Consider the following 15,832-nt stretch of genomic DNA (forward strand, 5'->3'; position numbering starts at 1 on the left):
CTCACTGACGTTACTGGGACGACCTCCTCCTTCTCCCCTCCATCGGCATCTTCTAAAGTTTAGTATCTCCTTTGCCCTTGCACTCAGAGCTGAGAGGAGCATATGGTATCAACCTGAGTAGCGTTCGCCAGCTAGCAGCTTGACTGCTGTCTCTTTGAGAAATCTTAATATTCTCCTAACTGTATCTTAATGTTGCCATTGTTTAGCTTGCTTTGATTTAGTTGCATTTACTTCATCAGCATAACAACAGCCAGGCAAACTGGCACGCATGATATTTACACAGAACAATGGATATAGCTTCCCTAGTCTCCACACTTGTCACTGTTGATGAGATTTAGACCTCAATTGTAAATGTTTCTAAACAAGGACAAGGATCTGATTCTTATCACTGATATTGCAGTAAATTGACGTGAATAAGAACAGCAGAATAATGGAACAGATTTTGTACACTGCATGCTCAACTCAAAACTGCCTGCCCAGCAACACTTTTAGGCTATCACACATCAGCTGTCACAGAGTTATGCTTAATACACCCTACAAAGCCATACTAATAAATCTAAGCCCACCTTCTGTCCTAGGAGACACCAGACTTGCTTGCTAATGGGAAAGATACACGTGGGAACACACGTGCTCTTTGTTTTCAGCTTCTTCACCAGGACCAACCCAATTGCTTCTCACGAGATGGGAGCAGGTTTACTCAGCATGCAAACACAATGCTGGTAGTCCTGGTCTAGCAAAATCTGACACTGCGTTTAAAATAAAAATAGCAGGCTCTCATTTGCCCAAATCAGACCGCAGTCCCATCTTTTCATGCCACTGGAAACTAAAAGGGATGCTTTCAGAGAAAAGTTGGTGCCATAGCACAAAGGACACAGGTGCCAGTCTCAGCAGCTGTGGATAACATAGGATAACACTTCTCAAAACTCACCTTCTCTCAGGAGAGTAAAGATTTCATTATAAGGACAAAGTATAGGGCTGTAGTTCAGACAGGGCCAGGTCAGCTTTGTGGTCAGGCAGGAGATTCTTTAGGGGTATGGAGAATAAACCGGGAGGGTGGGGTACTGGAAATTAGGTTCTGGCGGCTGGGGAAAGGCCAGAGAGATTCGGGATGGACTCAAGCTAATACAGACAAAAAGATGAAGAAGGGGGAGAGACTGTTCTAAACCAAGAGAACCCATATGATTCAAAAAAAAAAAAAAAAAAAAGCAGCAGCTGCAACAGCGAGGAAGAGTCTTTATCCATTGTTTCTTCTGGACTGGACTAAATTCAAGCCAAAGATGCGTCCAGAAGACTCAGACTCTTGTTCAAAACATAACTTTTCTGCGATCTTAACTGTTGTTAATTGATCAAAGCAACCTTCCATTCTCCTCCTGCTCTTTCTCCGGTGGGTAGCAGTTGGAGCATTGGCAAAACTGATGAGGTTAGGAGATGTGTCAAGCAAGGAAGCAGTCAGAGCTTCAGCACGTCAAAGATTAAAGGAGGAGTTTGGCCTGTGAGTTGTTGAACGGAGAGACCCCAACTTCCTAAACCTTAGCAGTTCTTCTGGGGGACAACTACACAGTTACTTCACATCAGGCTGCTGACATGACAGCACAGCTTTTATTTGCAAATCCTTTTTTTTTTTTTTTTTGCCTCAAAGAAGGTAAGCAAAACTTCCAAGAGTATAGCAAGGTCTTATGAAGAACAGCTGGTCTTAGAGAGCGCAAATTTGTTTAGCTCTTCTCTGCACAGCATTAGCACTGAGCCCTCCTGACAAATGGAGCACAGGCATTGGTACTGACTGCACTTTGCTGCTGATTATTTTAGCAGAAATATCACAGTACTGGAGGATTATGAGGAGAGCCCTGGCCTGCAGCCAGAACTCCAGAACACAGGCCAGAACCAAATACCACTCCTCTCCCTCTCGGTCTGATCCCCAACAGAGATTTAAATTGTCTTCACCCATGCTGACAGATTTCCTTATCCACCTTACAGGATATATAGAGGAATACAAACAAAAATATGTATGAGGTATGTTGTGTTATGGTCACTGCTGAGATATGTTATGGTCACTGCTGAGAAAAGGTCCTTTCATGTTTCCGAAAATATACAGAAAAATCTGTGGTATCACAACATAGCAACTATTAAACTGTTCTCTAGGGCAGCTAGTTGCAAGCTTTATCTTTTTGCTTGTAGGCTTCAAATAATGCTTTTGTCTTGTTTTGTATAATTGAATTAGACTATTTAGATATCATACCGCAGGATGCTTTAAATTTTCAGATAGCTCTAACTCAATTCGGTCCGGCATTTGGAATCATGAGGTACTTTTTTGTTGTGATCTTATCTCATAACAATTTATTATCGGTTGTTTCCTTCTGAAACTAGGGCTGTTGCATGTAGGATCATGTGGAAGTGCAGAAGTCCAAGCTCCTCAGAAATGACTATTACTTTCCTTTCTTTTTTCTACACTAGCATTAAATCCTGACTTCTCAGTGCCTTCAGAAGGTTTGGATGTGGCTCTGAATAATGTTCTACCTTGTACTTTGAGCAAATCCTTTGGTTTTGTGGCAATCATCACACCTAAAATATTTACCAGTACAGACATCTATTTTATGCCTCAAATAAGTTAAAAATAATTCAATAGAGTATTAATAAAAAAAAAAGATGCCAGCAACATGGCAATATATTCTTGGCTGTGCTACGTACAAGTTCATAAACAACTAGCAAATGAAGAAAATAGTTCACTCTTCCTGCCCTGGACATCTGTTGCTATTTTCTTACTACAGTCCACAGAAATTAATATTCCGCTGATTGAAGTTAGAGCATTGATACTTCAGAGTCAGCCTTATACTGATGCGAAAAAAATATTAGGCTGCCATACCAGTGCAGTACAATACAAAAAGTTCATGAAAGCAAGCTTACTAGATACATTACATCTTGACAGTCATTCCAGTTTATTCAATTACATATCCATGGCCAATACACTTGCATCCAACTTTTCAGTTAACTAAATTATAGAATGAAAAAAATGCCAAAAAATGATTCGTCACCAACAAATCACGGACTGTGCTGCGCGTTCCTTCTGACCTGTCATTTTTCTCACCTGCAAGTATCTCTCACAACAGTATTTTGTATATTACTTCCAGCTTTCAGCGCTCCTACAAATCAAGCAGTGGTGACTTTCTGTTTCATCGCTTACAAGTGTTAATGGTATAATCATGTTCATCAGCTCAGAGGCATCTGTGATTCCGGAAACGCATATTTTATTAATTTTGACCCATAATGTTTCATTCCCTCTCTGGGCTTAAGTGCAGGCACAAATCCCACCATCTGCACTGCTGAAGGCTCCTAGGGTAGCTCTGCCACGCTAGCCTCGCTCCCTAGCGCAACACAGCATACGCCTCAATGTTTTTAAAACTGCACTATGAATAACTGCGTTTGTGTCATACCTCTTGTGAGCACACTTTCAAGAGATCACTCCCTTTTCAATACACGAATTCAAGGGGCTATGAAAATACCGTGCTGACGTGTGGGGATTTTAAAGGTAATTCCGAGTGCGTGCTGCGGTAGGAAAGGCCGGTTTTACCGTTATGGGAAAAGTTACTGCGTTGCTCTAAGGAGGAGCAGGTGCTGGAAGGGGTTACGCCTGCTGGTGCGATACTTCAGGATGAGAGCGATGCAGGAAAGAATGCAAAAATTAAAACAATAAAGACGACCGTGGCGCGTCAACGCTCCATTAAGCTAAGCAAGTCCCTGACCGGCATCGGGAAGGCTGCGGGCTACTGCGATAACGCGCCAGACCGCGCAGGACGGCGGGCCCTGCGCAGCGGCAGCGGCGCTGCTGCCACAGGTGCGCTGCCGCGGCGGCCTGCGCGCCCCCGCCGCCCCCCCGCGCTCCCCCCGCCCCCCAGCGCGCAGCCAGCGCCCGCGACGAGCGCGGCAAGTTCGGCGGGGACCCGGCTGCGCCGCCGCCGCCGCCGCCAGGCGCCTACCTGCGCCCCGCGCGGGCTGCGCGCGAGCGGAGCCGGCTCGCGGCCCCTTAAGCGAGGGGGACAGGCGGCGACTTCTGCGAGGATAAATCCCGGAAAGCAGCACGCATCTGCCGGCTCGGTCCGCCCCGCTCGCTGGCGGCGCACCAGCCGGATGGCTAATTGCTCCTCTGAACGGCTTCACTTCCTCAAAGCGAAAAACCGCTCTTCCTCTTTCCTCCTCCCACCCCCTCCAAAAAAGCACCTCCTCGCCGCAGCGCCGCTCCGCTGCCCGCCGGCCGCAGCGGCCCGGCCCGGCCCGGCCCGCCGGGGCTGCCGCTCCCCGCCGCGGGCGGCTCACCGCGCGGGACGCCTCGCTGCGAGCCAGCGCCGCGGGCCGGGCCGGGCAGCGGCGAAGGGCCGCCGGGCGCCGCTTGCCGAGCGCCCGCTGAGGCGGCGGCCGGGAGCCCTCTGACGGGCGCCTCGCCTCGCCTCGCCTCGCCGCGCCGCGGGGCCAGGCGGGCGGCGGCCGGGCCCGGGGGCCCAGGCGGGCTCCCTCCGCCCCCGCTGCTGCCCGCTCGGGCAGGACGGGCCGTCTCGCCTCGCCTCGCCTCGGGCTGCCCGCGCCTCCCGGCACGGAGAGCGGCGCGGGGGCTCCGGCCGGCCCGCCCCTACCTGCCGCCGGTCCGGTCCGGTCCGGTCCGGCGCGGCGCGGGAAGGCCCGGCCTGGCGCCCAGGGGCTGCCGCCCGCCGCAGGGCTCCTCCCGCCGCGCCGCGGGCACCGTACCCCGCGCAGCAGCCTGCGCCGATAAAAATAGCAACAGGCGGCGGCCGGGGAGGGGGGGGTGCCCGCCCGCCCGCCCGCCGGAGGCGCCCTGGCGGCCGGCCTGAGGCGGCGGTGGCGGCCGGGTCTGCCCGCGGCGGGGGGCGGGGGGTGTCCGTGTCTGTGTGTCTGTCCGCCCGCCCGCCCGCCCGCGCGGCTCTCCCGGGCCCGAGCAGGCCGCGGCGACATGTCGCGACTGAGGGCACCTGCGGAGGCGGCTCTGGCTCCTGAGGAGCGTTTCGGTGGCCCGTGCCGGTGTGCCTGCCCCAGCGGCGCCCTTCCCCAAGGGACGAGGACAGGATGTCGTTGTATTGCTGTGATAACGTCGGCTCACGACGGCAGTTAGGCGGACCTTGGCCGAGGTTGTGAGCACAGAAAGCAGGAAAAGTCTTTTAAGGGGAAACGTGCTCACCAAGCTTGAACGCCAGCCCTACGCCAGCCATCAGGAAGTGGGCAAGCTCCTCCGGGGGTGGGAGCCCGGCAGAGCCTTCTGAAGACTCACGTGCTCCTCCGAAAAAATAGGGTGCTTCCATTCCACTTGCGCAAGAAGCCACATCGTTCGTTCATACCTCCACACGTATAAAGTAACTGTAAGAGCTGGCACTAGTTGGCCATTGTATTGCCAGAGCGGCTAAGAAGTGAATGGATCTGGAGAATTAATTATACTCCTCTGCAAGTGCTCTTTCCAGATGATCCAGGCACCCTGCGTTGCAGTTCTGCAAAGCACTTTTGCACACAGTTAATTTCAAGGCTTCTTGGCAGTGAGACCGCTGATCTACTTACTTTTAAGTCTGTGCGCATTTGTAGAATCAAAGCTTTCCCAAGGAAATTTGCTCTGCTGCTGCGCGTGCACTCTGCTAGGAGGAAAATAATCTAGTAGGCTGTCAAATGCAAGCGTAATGTTTCCCCAACTGGAAAAAACAAACACATTCTGGTGCCTAAACACATAACCATACTCACAAAGTGTGTGGTGGTTGTATCTACATAACTTTTTGCTTGCTAAGTGTATTTTTATAGGATTGCCGACATGTAAAATGATAAGTATGAAAGATCAGTAGTTCCCTCAGCAATTGTTCCCAAGCTGTACTTTGCTGCTTCTCCTTCAAATATGAGAACAGGCATGAGTGCCTTTCATTTTCAGTAACATCCTTTGCTGCAGTAAAGGGAACCCCACCTCTCCTGCTTTTCTTACCTCTCTCAACTTCTCTAAAGTACCGTGGCCAGTGACAGCACTCTCACTCCAGGTATCACCCACCAACCTCAAAATATGAGACCAGTAGATCCTTTTGTTTGTTTTAAGCCTGCTGCCTGAGCATTTTATGTGCTGCCTCCAGTAGTCATGTTAGGAAAAACTGTGAACTGTAATTCCCAGTCAGGCAGCTCCAGCCCTTTGGCTGAGGGTCATGGATTCCCAAATTACCAAAGTTGATTTTAGGAAGACTCTTTTACAGCTTCACTGTTGCTTTTCAAAATGTGACAGTGAAACTGATAAGAATCCTACAAGACTATTTCTTATTGCTGGGAAAATCCCTGGACAACACCTGACGTCAATAGTAGAGCACTACACGTACACATACTCTCCCTCTCCTCTTGGATGGCTGGGAAAAGGAACGGGACTGTGCTTAAGCTCATCAGTGGGGCCTTCTGTTTTGTTTCCTATTATCATTATTATCCTGCAGCTCATATGTTTTCGTTCTTTGACGAGCAGAGTTTTTGTCAAGTTAATCGTGTTCTGATACAATATTTTATAAACAGTGAAATGTCTTGGATAAGAACTACTTTTACATCAGTTTAATAGTTTCATTTGCCTTGAATTTGAACCACTTCCCCTCTTTCATTCAGGTAGGCCTAAAATATTTTCTTACATTTAATGGGAAACAAAACAAACCTGAAGTATTTATCTTTGGCAAACAGCTTGAAAATCTATTGAGGAACAGGGACTCATCATCAGTTTAATCCAGCCAATCTTCTATAATGTTTATTGGTAAAGTGCAGTAAAATGTAATATTTGAGTGCCTGAGAAAAAGAAAATTTGAGTATAATATTTGCTTTTTTTGTGATAATTTTATTTTAGAATATTTTGTATTTTATTAAAACTAATTAAAAAGTCAAAGTAATAAAACTACCAGATCTGCCATTGAATTTAAAAGGTATTAGTTTGATGTCTGTCACCAGCTCAACAACAGATGAAAATGTCGTAATAAAACCAATGTATTTCGAACAAGATAAGAGTGGAGAAATGCATAGGACACAGTAAGCATCTGGACCAAATTCCACCGTATTCAGCAGTGTACAGCTAACTGACCCTTGGTTGCAGTGGTGTTAAGCACTGCTACTACAGAAAGCAAAATGCTGGCAAAGGGGGTTTAGAACCTATGCAAAGAAAGAGTTTAAAGCTGTATCTGACAGAGAGTGTTTAGATGTGAAAAAAGCTAACTTGTATACGTGACTGTATGTATACTTTGGTCTTACCAGTGATAACATGGGAAAAAAAAGTTCATATGGGACAAAGGAGTGCTTCTGAATAGCCATGTGGTAGATAGCTTCATGTTCCTTATGTAGGAAAAAAAATAATAATCCAAGTTTCATGTGTGAAAACAAGAAGAAAACAACAGGGAGTCGTTTATTCCAGACCGTAAGAAGTCTTTATGTAACATACACAAGGAGAATCCCTGTATCTTCATTTAGGTGAAAGTCCTGAACACCAGACTTAGTAATTCTGTTCAGTTTTGTGGAATAGTAAATCCCTGTTCTTTTTTCTTCACAGAAACATGGCTTTAAAATGGAGAGATGAAGGGGTAGCTAGTACTAGAACGTATCACTACAACATTGCCAGGTTCATATCACCATGAACTTCTTCAGATCGAGAAGGAAGTTGAACCTGGGCTTCCCACATCTAGCAACAATGATCTATGCCAGAACACCAGTTTCACCATTGTCTCTTTGTCCAGCTGCACTTCAAAACAAAACAAAACAAAAAACAGTGTTTTGTACAGAACCTGAACATATAGGCTTGCATGAGGCATGCTCTGAGAACATCTAGGTAATGGAGTCTCTCTTGTGGGCCGAGGAGGAGAAACACCTACTCATGAGCTGACAGTTGGTGTAGGGTGGTACACTGCAACCAGGCAGTTCAGTGAAATTTCAGCTAAGTGCATCCAGGCACGGGCAGGAGGGGAATTTTGGGCAGCTGTGGTTGTAGCCTCATCCTTTGAAAAGCATCGCTAACCAAATGGGAAGTTTTAAGTTTTCACCTGAGTTACTTTCAGAGTTGAAGTTCCTCCATAGCTCGCTAGCAGTCAATAGTAATATTTTGGATTATGATTTTGAACACAGGTACCTAAATTTTGCTTAAATTTTATTATAAGCATCTACACTTTCCCCCTAGGTTGCTCATAATTATAACTGCTATTATATGAAACAGTCTAAGTGTTTGTTTGTGATTTGTTTCACATAAATCTGTTCAGTACTTAAGGGCATGATGCAAACTGTTTTGAAGTCCTTTGACTTAAATGAGCTCTGGGTAAAGTGCTACATTCTTATCCAGTGACATTGCATCTCTACATGCTATTTATATATAGTTCCAGGCATTCCATAAACAAAATTTTAATGACGCTGTTATCATAGCATATGTTTGCCTATTTCATATTCTGTAAGAATGCATGACAGCAACAGTGGTTAGTGATTATCTCCGTAGACAAGAGGCTTTCAGGTTATCACATATCAGGGTAGAGTTAGGAAAGAGTTGAGCTCGTATTACAGAACCTGCCTGCTGCCTCTGTATTTTTGCACATTTCAGATCTCTCCCCCGTAAATACATTTGAAAATGACATACCAATGATCATGTATTTTAAGCTTTTCCCTTTGTTTGGAAACTGCTGATGCTATGCCATCATTTATATTACATTTTATTTAGATGGATGTTAGGATGTGATTGGATAGTTTAATAGGCTCATCCTGTTAGGCACAGTGTTCTGATGGTGCATGACCTAATTTCAGTTATCTGGCAATCACTATACAAAGTAAAAATATTTGCTTTCATTTGGAAGTTGAGCAGAAACACTGTCCTGAGTGAATCTCTGTGCTTCTACAATGCAAAGAAACTGTGAAAGAAAGCACAGAAAGCAATTTAGTTCATTTTAATGAAGATTACCTTCCACTTACTTTTTTTACCTATGGGCAGATTAAGGGGCAGGGAACAATTTTGTTGGTGAATGCACACTCGTAGAATATTTAAAAAATAATATAAGCAACGATTTTCATATTATTTTATAGTGAATTTCAGTTGTTTGTGAGTAATTTGTTGTTATACAGCAAAAGTCTCAAATAAATCCTTCCACAACTCAAATATAAGTATTGTATTTTTCATACATGCTGTGTACTAAGCACACAGTTTGTAAGAAAGGTGAAATATATTTATTTTCTTCCAGCCAAACTGTTTCATGAAATTTACTGAAATAACTATTATCTAGGAGTGCATTTTAGTCGTAATTTGCAAACAAACTAATAACCTTAAAGTGACATCCATTAGTCTAGTCTTAATGCATGTCGGTGCTTTCATTTTTAATGGGAGAGTTTCACTAGTATGCCAATTTCTCCTCAGTCTAAAGGCATTTTCCCCTCTGCCCCCATGGGTATGATTTCCTGGGGGAATCAGATGTTTACAACTTCCATTGACTTCCATTAGAATTATGAGTGTTCATCTGTTGTAAAAACTAGGCTCATTTTACATGAGTTTTGGTAACTTAGGGATGCAGCTTTCTCTAAAAGTAGCCAGGAATTTCCTTAAAACTGGGTTCAGTCCACTGCAAACATTCCTTATTTTAGTCTTGGCAGTTGCCATTTCTGGAGAAAACGTTAGTGCCTCTACTCCGAGTTCGAGGCTGGTTACTCACAAATTGCATTTGTCTGTTTTTATGTTTGTCCTGAGACTAATCATCTCTCTATTCTCTGAATTTGGCTTTGTTATCTTACGTAACGTTTTGATGGAGGAAGCAGTGAAAGAGTTCTGGCTTAGTAACATCAGTTGGACTGTGTGGTAACCCCTCCCTTCTTTTACTGCTTGTGTTTCAGTTCTTCATTTTAATTCTAGAGCCCCTTTCTCTGATGCAAGACAAAGTTAGTAAAGACACTGGAAACAGTAAATTTCAGCTTGTAATGCCGTAGCTTGTCCTACTTGTTGGAACATCTTGGAAAATCCGTTTTATTTTTTCCCTTTGTAACGTTGGGAATTTCTGTTTCTAAGACAGCAGGGAATGCAGCAGCGGATTCCTTGTCCCTGGGAAGACAGAATGATGAGTTCTCTCATATTCAACCACTTTCCTGACCATACCTACACCGTTTCAGATGGTATCCAAGCCATCCTGAGCCTATCTCAGTAAGCTCTTGCTGGCCACACTGCCAGTCTTTAAGACACTTATAGAGCTCTCCAGGTGCATCCCCTCTGCCTGCACCATACCGTACCTCACAGGCCTGCTTGGCATGCCTATAAAGGCTCTTCTTAACTTGCACTAGACTATATTCACCTACTCCATAAAATCTTCCATATAACCTAAAAATGGGGCTTTAAATCCTGGGTGACCAACAGTCACAGTCCCACAGTACTAGTACACAGAGGTAACCAGTTTGGGGGGGATCAGTTACAGGGAGGATGAGAGAGAGATGAGGAGGTTCCCTGAAGGAAAACAATGGAGACTGACAAAACGGGGCAGGATCACTGCAACAGCATCACAGCTCCATTATCAGCATGGTAGCCGAACCTGTAATTGGTACCAGAGATCAGACATGTTCCAGGTTCCCTATCAGTATTCCAGTATAACATCTGTATAAAAGACCAGTGCAGTCATGTTGCTGAATCCTGCATGCCAATGAAGTCAGGCCTACCCTGCTACTCTGGTTAGACTTTTTTTTTCCACCAGCATTGCAAACTAGTGGAAACCTGCCATTTTCCAAGCAGAGAATATTCAGTAACACCCACCCTGTCACAGTGGCAGCAGAAGGCCCTGGCTGCAAAGAAGTTGTTTCCAAACCCTCACATCAGCCCAGAAAGTAGGTGACCACTGTCCTAAAACTGGTCACGCCAAGCGTGCGTAGATTGGTGGCAAAGCAGATGGACTACGGCAACATCTATCATGGCAGAGTAGGTGTGCAATAACAGCATATTCATACTGCTTATTTGTTTTTCCTGTGTCCACTGCTACAAATAAGCGCGCAAAACATGCAGCACACTTATCTTGCATCGTATTTCAACTACCCAGCTATCTGTAGGAGGCTACAGGTTTGTTGCATTTGTCACCTGGCTTGCTATTTGTTCCTTGATTTAGAAATAGGAGTGGGAAAAATGCTAGATTAATGCATTTTTCAATAGAAAGTGATCTTCTTTATGAAGACTGTTTGCTGTTACTCTGTAAAGTGCAAACATTAAAAATTTATCTATGTATGATAGATGAAATCCCTAGAAGATTTCCAGGCAGGACAAAAGTGAACAGGATAATAATTAATGTAGGTAGCTGGAATCTTGCCATGTAGATCATCTATGAGTAATGGGTCAGCTCAGAAGAAGCCCAGTCTGTCACAGAAAGCCGAGAGACAGAAGGTCATCTGGATTTCCTTAGCATCCCTCAAGACAGAGGCACCTTGACAGACTCTGGCCAAGGTTGAATACAGATGGCTTTTTGTGAAAGAAACATTAGTAAAATCCAGATGCAGGCTTGGCGCGTACAGGCAGTTGTAAAATAAGCGTGCCTCTCTAGGCTGTGGAGTAAGCCTACCGTGACTCTGACTTCAAACCTTGCCCATGAATTCAGTAAAATGTCCATTACTACACTTGACAACAAAAGAAATGCAAAACCTCCCACCATACAAATGACAATAAAAAGAAGTCTAGAGCTACAGGCTTGCACAGCTCCACAAATCTTCCCGTGCCTTGTGGAGAGCTTACTAGTGCCCAAATCGAAGGCATTGCCCAGCCTGCTTCCTGTTGGACTGCCCCTCTCTCTGCACTCTCCAGCTTGTGGCCCCACGAACGTGGGGATCCCACCCCACGGATCAACATGGCTGGCCAGGTCAAGTGCAGTGCATCCGTCCCCACAGTAGGTTAGGTCAAGTACAAATGGGGCAGGACTGTCACACAGGTAGCATCACAGGTAGTACAGGATGCATCATGCCCACCATACGTCACAGCTTTGTAGCACCACTTGTTCTCTGCCTACTGATGCTACTGAGTATATGCGTACTCCATCTCCTGCTTTGGCATTTTCTTTTCAATAAGCTTCCGTCTTTAGCACACTGGAAGATTATGCACAACTCGGAGATGGTATTTTCCCTAGCAACCTGTCCTCTGACACAGGTGCTGCTGCAGTGTAGCCTGTTTTAATCCTGACCCTCAATCCACGATGATCATGCAGAGACTGGATACCACAAACAAGTCAGTCTTGGGAGCACTGACAGATGTCATCTAATCAGGCAGTAAGCGATTTGGGTTAGTAGCTTCTGCAAAGTTATTTTGCTTAGGCCCAGGGTGCAATGCAGGGCAGGAAACCCTGTTTTGCAAGGGTATTCTGTGGTTAAGTAACGAGGCACATTAGACTCGCTAAACCAAGACTGAAAGTCAAGTGTAGGCCCAACTTTCACCCTTCCTTTTCCTGTATAGCCAGGATCTTGAAATAGGGCCCTTTATTCTGTTCTAGGGACCGTGAACCTGTGTCTCCTCCTCCTCTTCTTTAACCTGAAATGGGGCCAGAGAAAGTCACTGACATTCAGTAGATTATGTCCCAGGCTGGGAGTGACAGGCTGCTACCAGGAAGTGGTGGATGACTACCTGGAAGGCAGGTAGTCAACCTAGCGCCACCAGATAAGAAATTGTACTCCTTGAAGAGGCGATCACATTTGCTTGCAGGCTGCAACAACTCATAGCTGAACATGAATGTTACGTGGTTACGTGCATCTCTCCCACCATGGCGTTGAGAAATGTCTTGCTCTTTTCAGGAGAAAAGTAGCAGGTGCTTTCCCAATACCCAGGTGCATACCTAGTGCTGTCTTCAAGGTGTACTGAAAAAAACTGAGGATAGAGAGCCTGGCATTTAAGAATATAATACAGACAGATTTGAAGTTTCGCATAAAAACTTACTTTTTATAAAAAGTATGTTAACTATGGCTGTGAATGAAAGTCATAACTTGAAATTATCAAACCAGATTCTACTTCCCCCTGAGTTTTATGGCTTCATCCTTCTAACTATTCTGCCAGAACTGATGGTGTGTTATTAGCATTACACACTAGATTGACTGTTACCACCCCCTCCTTAAAAGAAAAAAAAAAAGGAGAGGAAAAAAAAGAAAAAAGCATAGCATATCTTCTGCAGAGGATGCTCAACATAGAAAGGCTCACAGAATCACAGAATCACAGAATTGTTTAGGTTGGAAGGGACCTCTGGAGATCATCTAGTCCAACCTCCCTGCTCAAGCAGGGTTACCTAGAGCATATTGCCCAGGATCACATCCAGATGGTTTTGAATATCTTCAGGGAAGGAGACTCCACTACCTCTCTGGGCAACCTGTTCCAATGCTCTGTCACCCTCACAGTCAAGAAGTTTTTCCTCAGCTTCAGATGGAACTTCCTGTGGTTCAGTTTCTGTGCATTGCCTCTTGTCCTGTTGCTGGGCACCACGGAGAAGAGGCTGGCCTCATCCTCTTGACACCCCCCCTTCAGATACTTGTACACGTTGATGAGATCGCCTCTCAATCTTCTCTTCTCCAGGCTGAACAGGCCCAGCTCTTGCAGTCTTTCTTCATAGGAGAGGTGCTCCAGTCCTCTAATCATCTTGGTAGCCCTCCTCTGGACTCTCGCTAGTAGTGCCATGTCTCTCTTGTAGTGGGGAGCCCAGAACTGGACACAGTACTCCAGGTGAGGCCTCACCAGGGCTGAGTAGAGGGGCAGGATCACCTCCCTCCACCTGCTGGCAACACTCTGCCTAATGCACCCCAGGAGACCATTGGCCTTCTTGGCCACAAGGGCACACTGCTGCCTCATGTTTAACTTGTTGTCCCCCAGCACTCCCAGGTCCTTCTCTGCAGAGCTACTTTCCAGCAGGTCAACCCCCAGCCTGTACTGCTGCATGGGATTATTCCTGCCTAGGTGCAGGACCTTGCACTTGCCTTTGTTGAACTTGATGAGGTTCCTCTCTGGCCACCTCTCCAGCCTGTCCAGGTCCCTCTGAAGGGCAGCACAGTCTTCTGGTGTGTTAGCCTCTCCCCCCAGTTTAGTATCATCAGCAAACTTGCTGAGGGTGCACTCTGTCCCTTCCTCCAGGTCATTGATGAATATATTGAACAAGACTGGACCCAGGACTGACCCCTCTTACCTGAAATGGCAGGGGGCACAAATTAAGGACAAATGAGGAGAATGTGGTGCCCTGATTTTACATTTTGCTCTTCATCCTTCTGCCCTTTTCTTTTAAACCTATGTGTAAAGAAAGATGGAGCAGTAGCACATGGGAGCAATTTCCCTCCTGCCTTGTTTTCTAGCTTGAGTACAGGAGTAATACAAGGTTCCTGCTTAATTTCTCTTCTCAGCTCTTGCCATATAGAATCTTCTCACAGAAACTTTAGAAACCTGACTGCACGCATTTTCTACAATTTGTCAGCTCCATTTCTACTCTGGTTTCAGATTTGTACCTCATATCTACTACTCTAGTTCTCAGGCAGCTGGCAACCCAGCATCACAAGTGCTGAGAAAGCAGAGGAAATAGAACAAGTGAACCTCACTATTGATAAGCAATTCATGTTTGGACTACATCTCAAATTCTAGAGGTGACCACTTTGTTGTATTGCTATTTTAATTCCTTAACAAGATACACCCTTTTTTTCATGCCTCCTTCTAATAGCCTGCCTTGAAACCACTTCTGATCTCAGTTCTAGATGATGAGCGCTGTGCTGGACTGAAATATTCTCAACGTACTCCCAGGGACAAAATAAGATAACAAAAAAAAAAAAAATCATTTTGTAGGACTACTAATGCTGCCTTCATATTTCATTAACAAAACAAGTAGAAAATCAAATTAACAGACTGCTTAGCCTCAAGCTCAGGTGGAAGAGGACTGGTGATCCAGTGTCTTAAACATGCTGAATTCAGCCCTCAAGTTTTAAAAGAAGTACTCCTTTGCTTTCAAGAATCAGTTCAGATTTACAACATGCCGAATATGCTTTGTTTTAGCATACCTAACATAACACAAGTATTTCAGAATTTTTTTGTGTATGTCCAACACCAGAAACAACATCTAATCTTCAGGGTAGATTTCTCATCATAGAATATATACTATATGGTTCTATGTCATCAAAAGTATACTTATTTTTTAAAATCACAGCATCAGCTTCCATGTGCTTTTGAAAAGGGGGTTTCTGGGAGGGTTTTTTTTTCATTTGTTTTTGCAAGACTCGTGCTCGGATTTTTTTTTCAGAAGGAAGGGACAGTGATAGTTGACACGTGCAGAAAATTTCATGCCATGTGATAAAACTGATTGCACTGAAACCAATGTAGAGATTTCCTTTGCAGCTATTACTACATTCAGTAGCACCTAAGGTCCTATTCAGGAATATGGACCACATTATCCAAGGCACCAAATAAACATTTATCAACGAAAATGCGTCCTATCTTTAGTTTAAAGAAATAGAGAAAATGGAGGATGAGAACAAGCACTTTCTGCATAGACTAATAATCTTACCACCTCCCTAACCTTCTTTTCCAAAGGACCAGGATTTGACTAATAGCATATTCAGTTTCCTCAGTACCCTTCTAACTATTTTCTTTTGAAACTAGTTTTCTATGCCACACAGACATACTTCAGGACAAATGATTCAGATGCTGCCTTTGACTCAGGAGCAGGGAGAAACTGAAGTGACAGCCAAGGCGTATGTGGACTACACCTTCCCTTGAATTCTCTGACAGTAACTCTAAAGTCCGTAAGGTGAAAACTGGTATCAGATAGTCTTTACAACTATCTTAACTACAAAGGTGAGCTAGTATTTAGTGGATGTTGAATGGCAAATTTGTTCTCTTATGAATAGC

The 15,832-nt window shown here is 45.1% G+C and overlaps 1 protein-coding gene across 9 annotated transcripts in view; it reads right to left on the minus strand.

The window, feature by feature from the left end:
- TBC1D1 (TBC1 domain family member 1) overlaps positions 1–6,984 on the minus strand; it is a 120,911-nt gene extending 113,927 nt beyond the window's left edge. For 3 of the 9 annotated variants that reach the window (XM_068943200.1, XM_068943199.1, XM_068943196.1), the window contains exon 1: positions 3,972–4,159. The gene's annotated coding sequence lies outside the window, so the exon portion shown is untranslated. Of the gene's footprint in view, positions 1–3,971; positions 4,160–4,622; positions 4,719–4,976 lie in introns of those variants that run through there. The other 6 variants (XM_009673357.2, XM_009673354.2, XM_068943203.1 and 3 more) reach the window with 4 other exon arrangements.
- Between the last annotated feature and the right edge of the window lie 8,848 nt (positions 6,985–15,832).

Source organism: Struthio camelus, chromosome 4 (assembly GCF_040807025.1).
Source record: "Struthio camelus isolate bStrCam1 chromosome 4, bStrCam1.hap1, whole genome shotgun sequence".
NCBI classification, from domain to species: domain Eukaryota; kingdom Metazoa; phylum Chordata; class Aves; order Struthioniformes; family Struthionidae; genus Struthio; species Struthio camelus.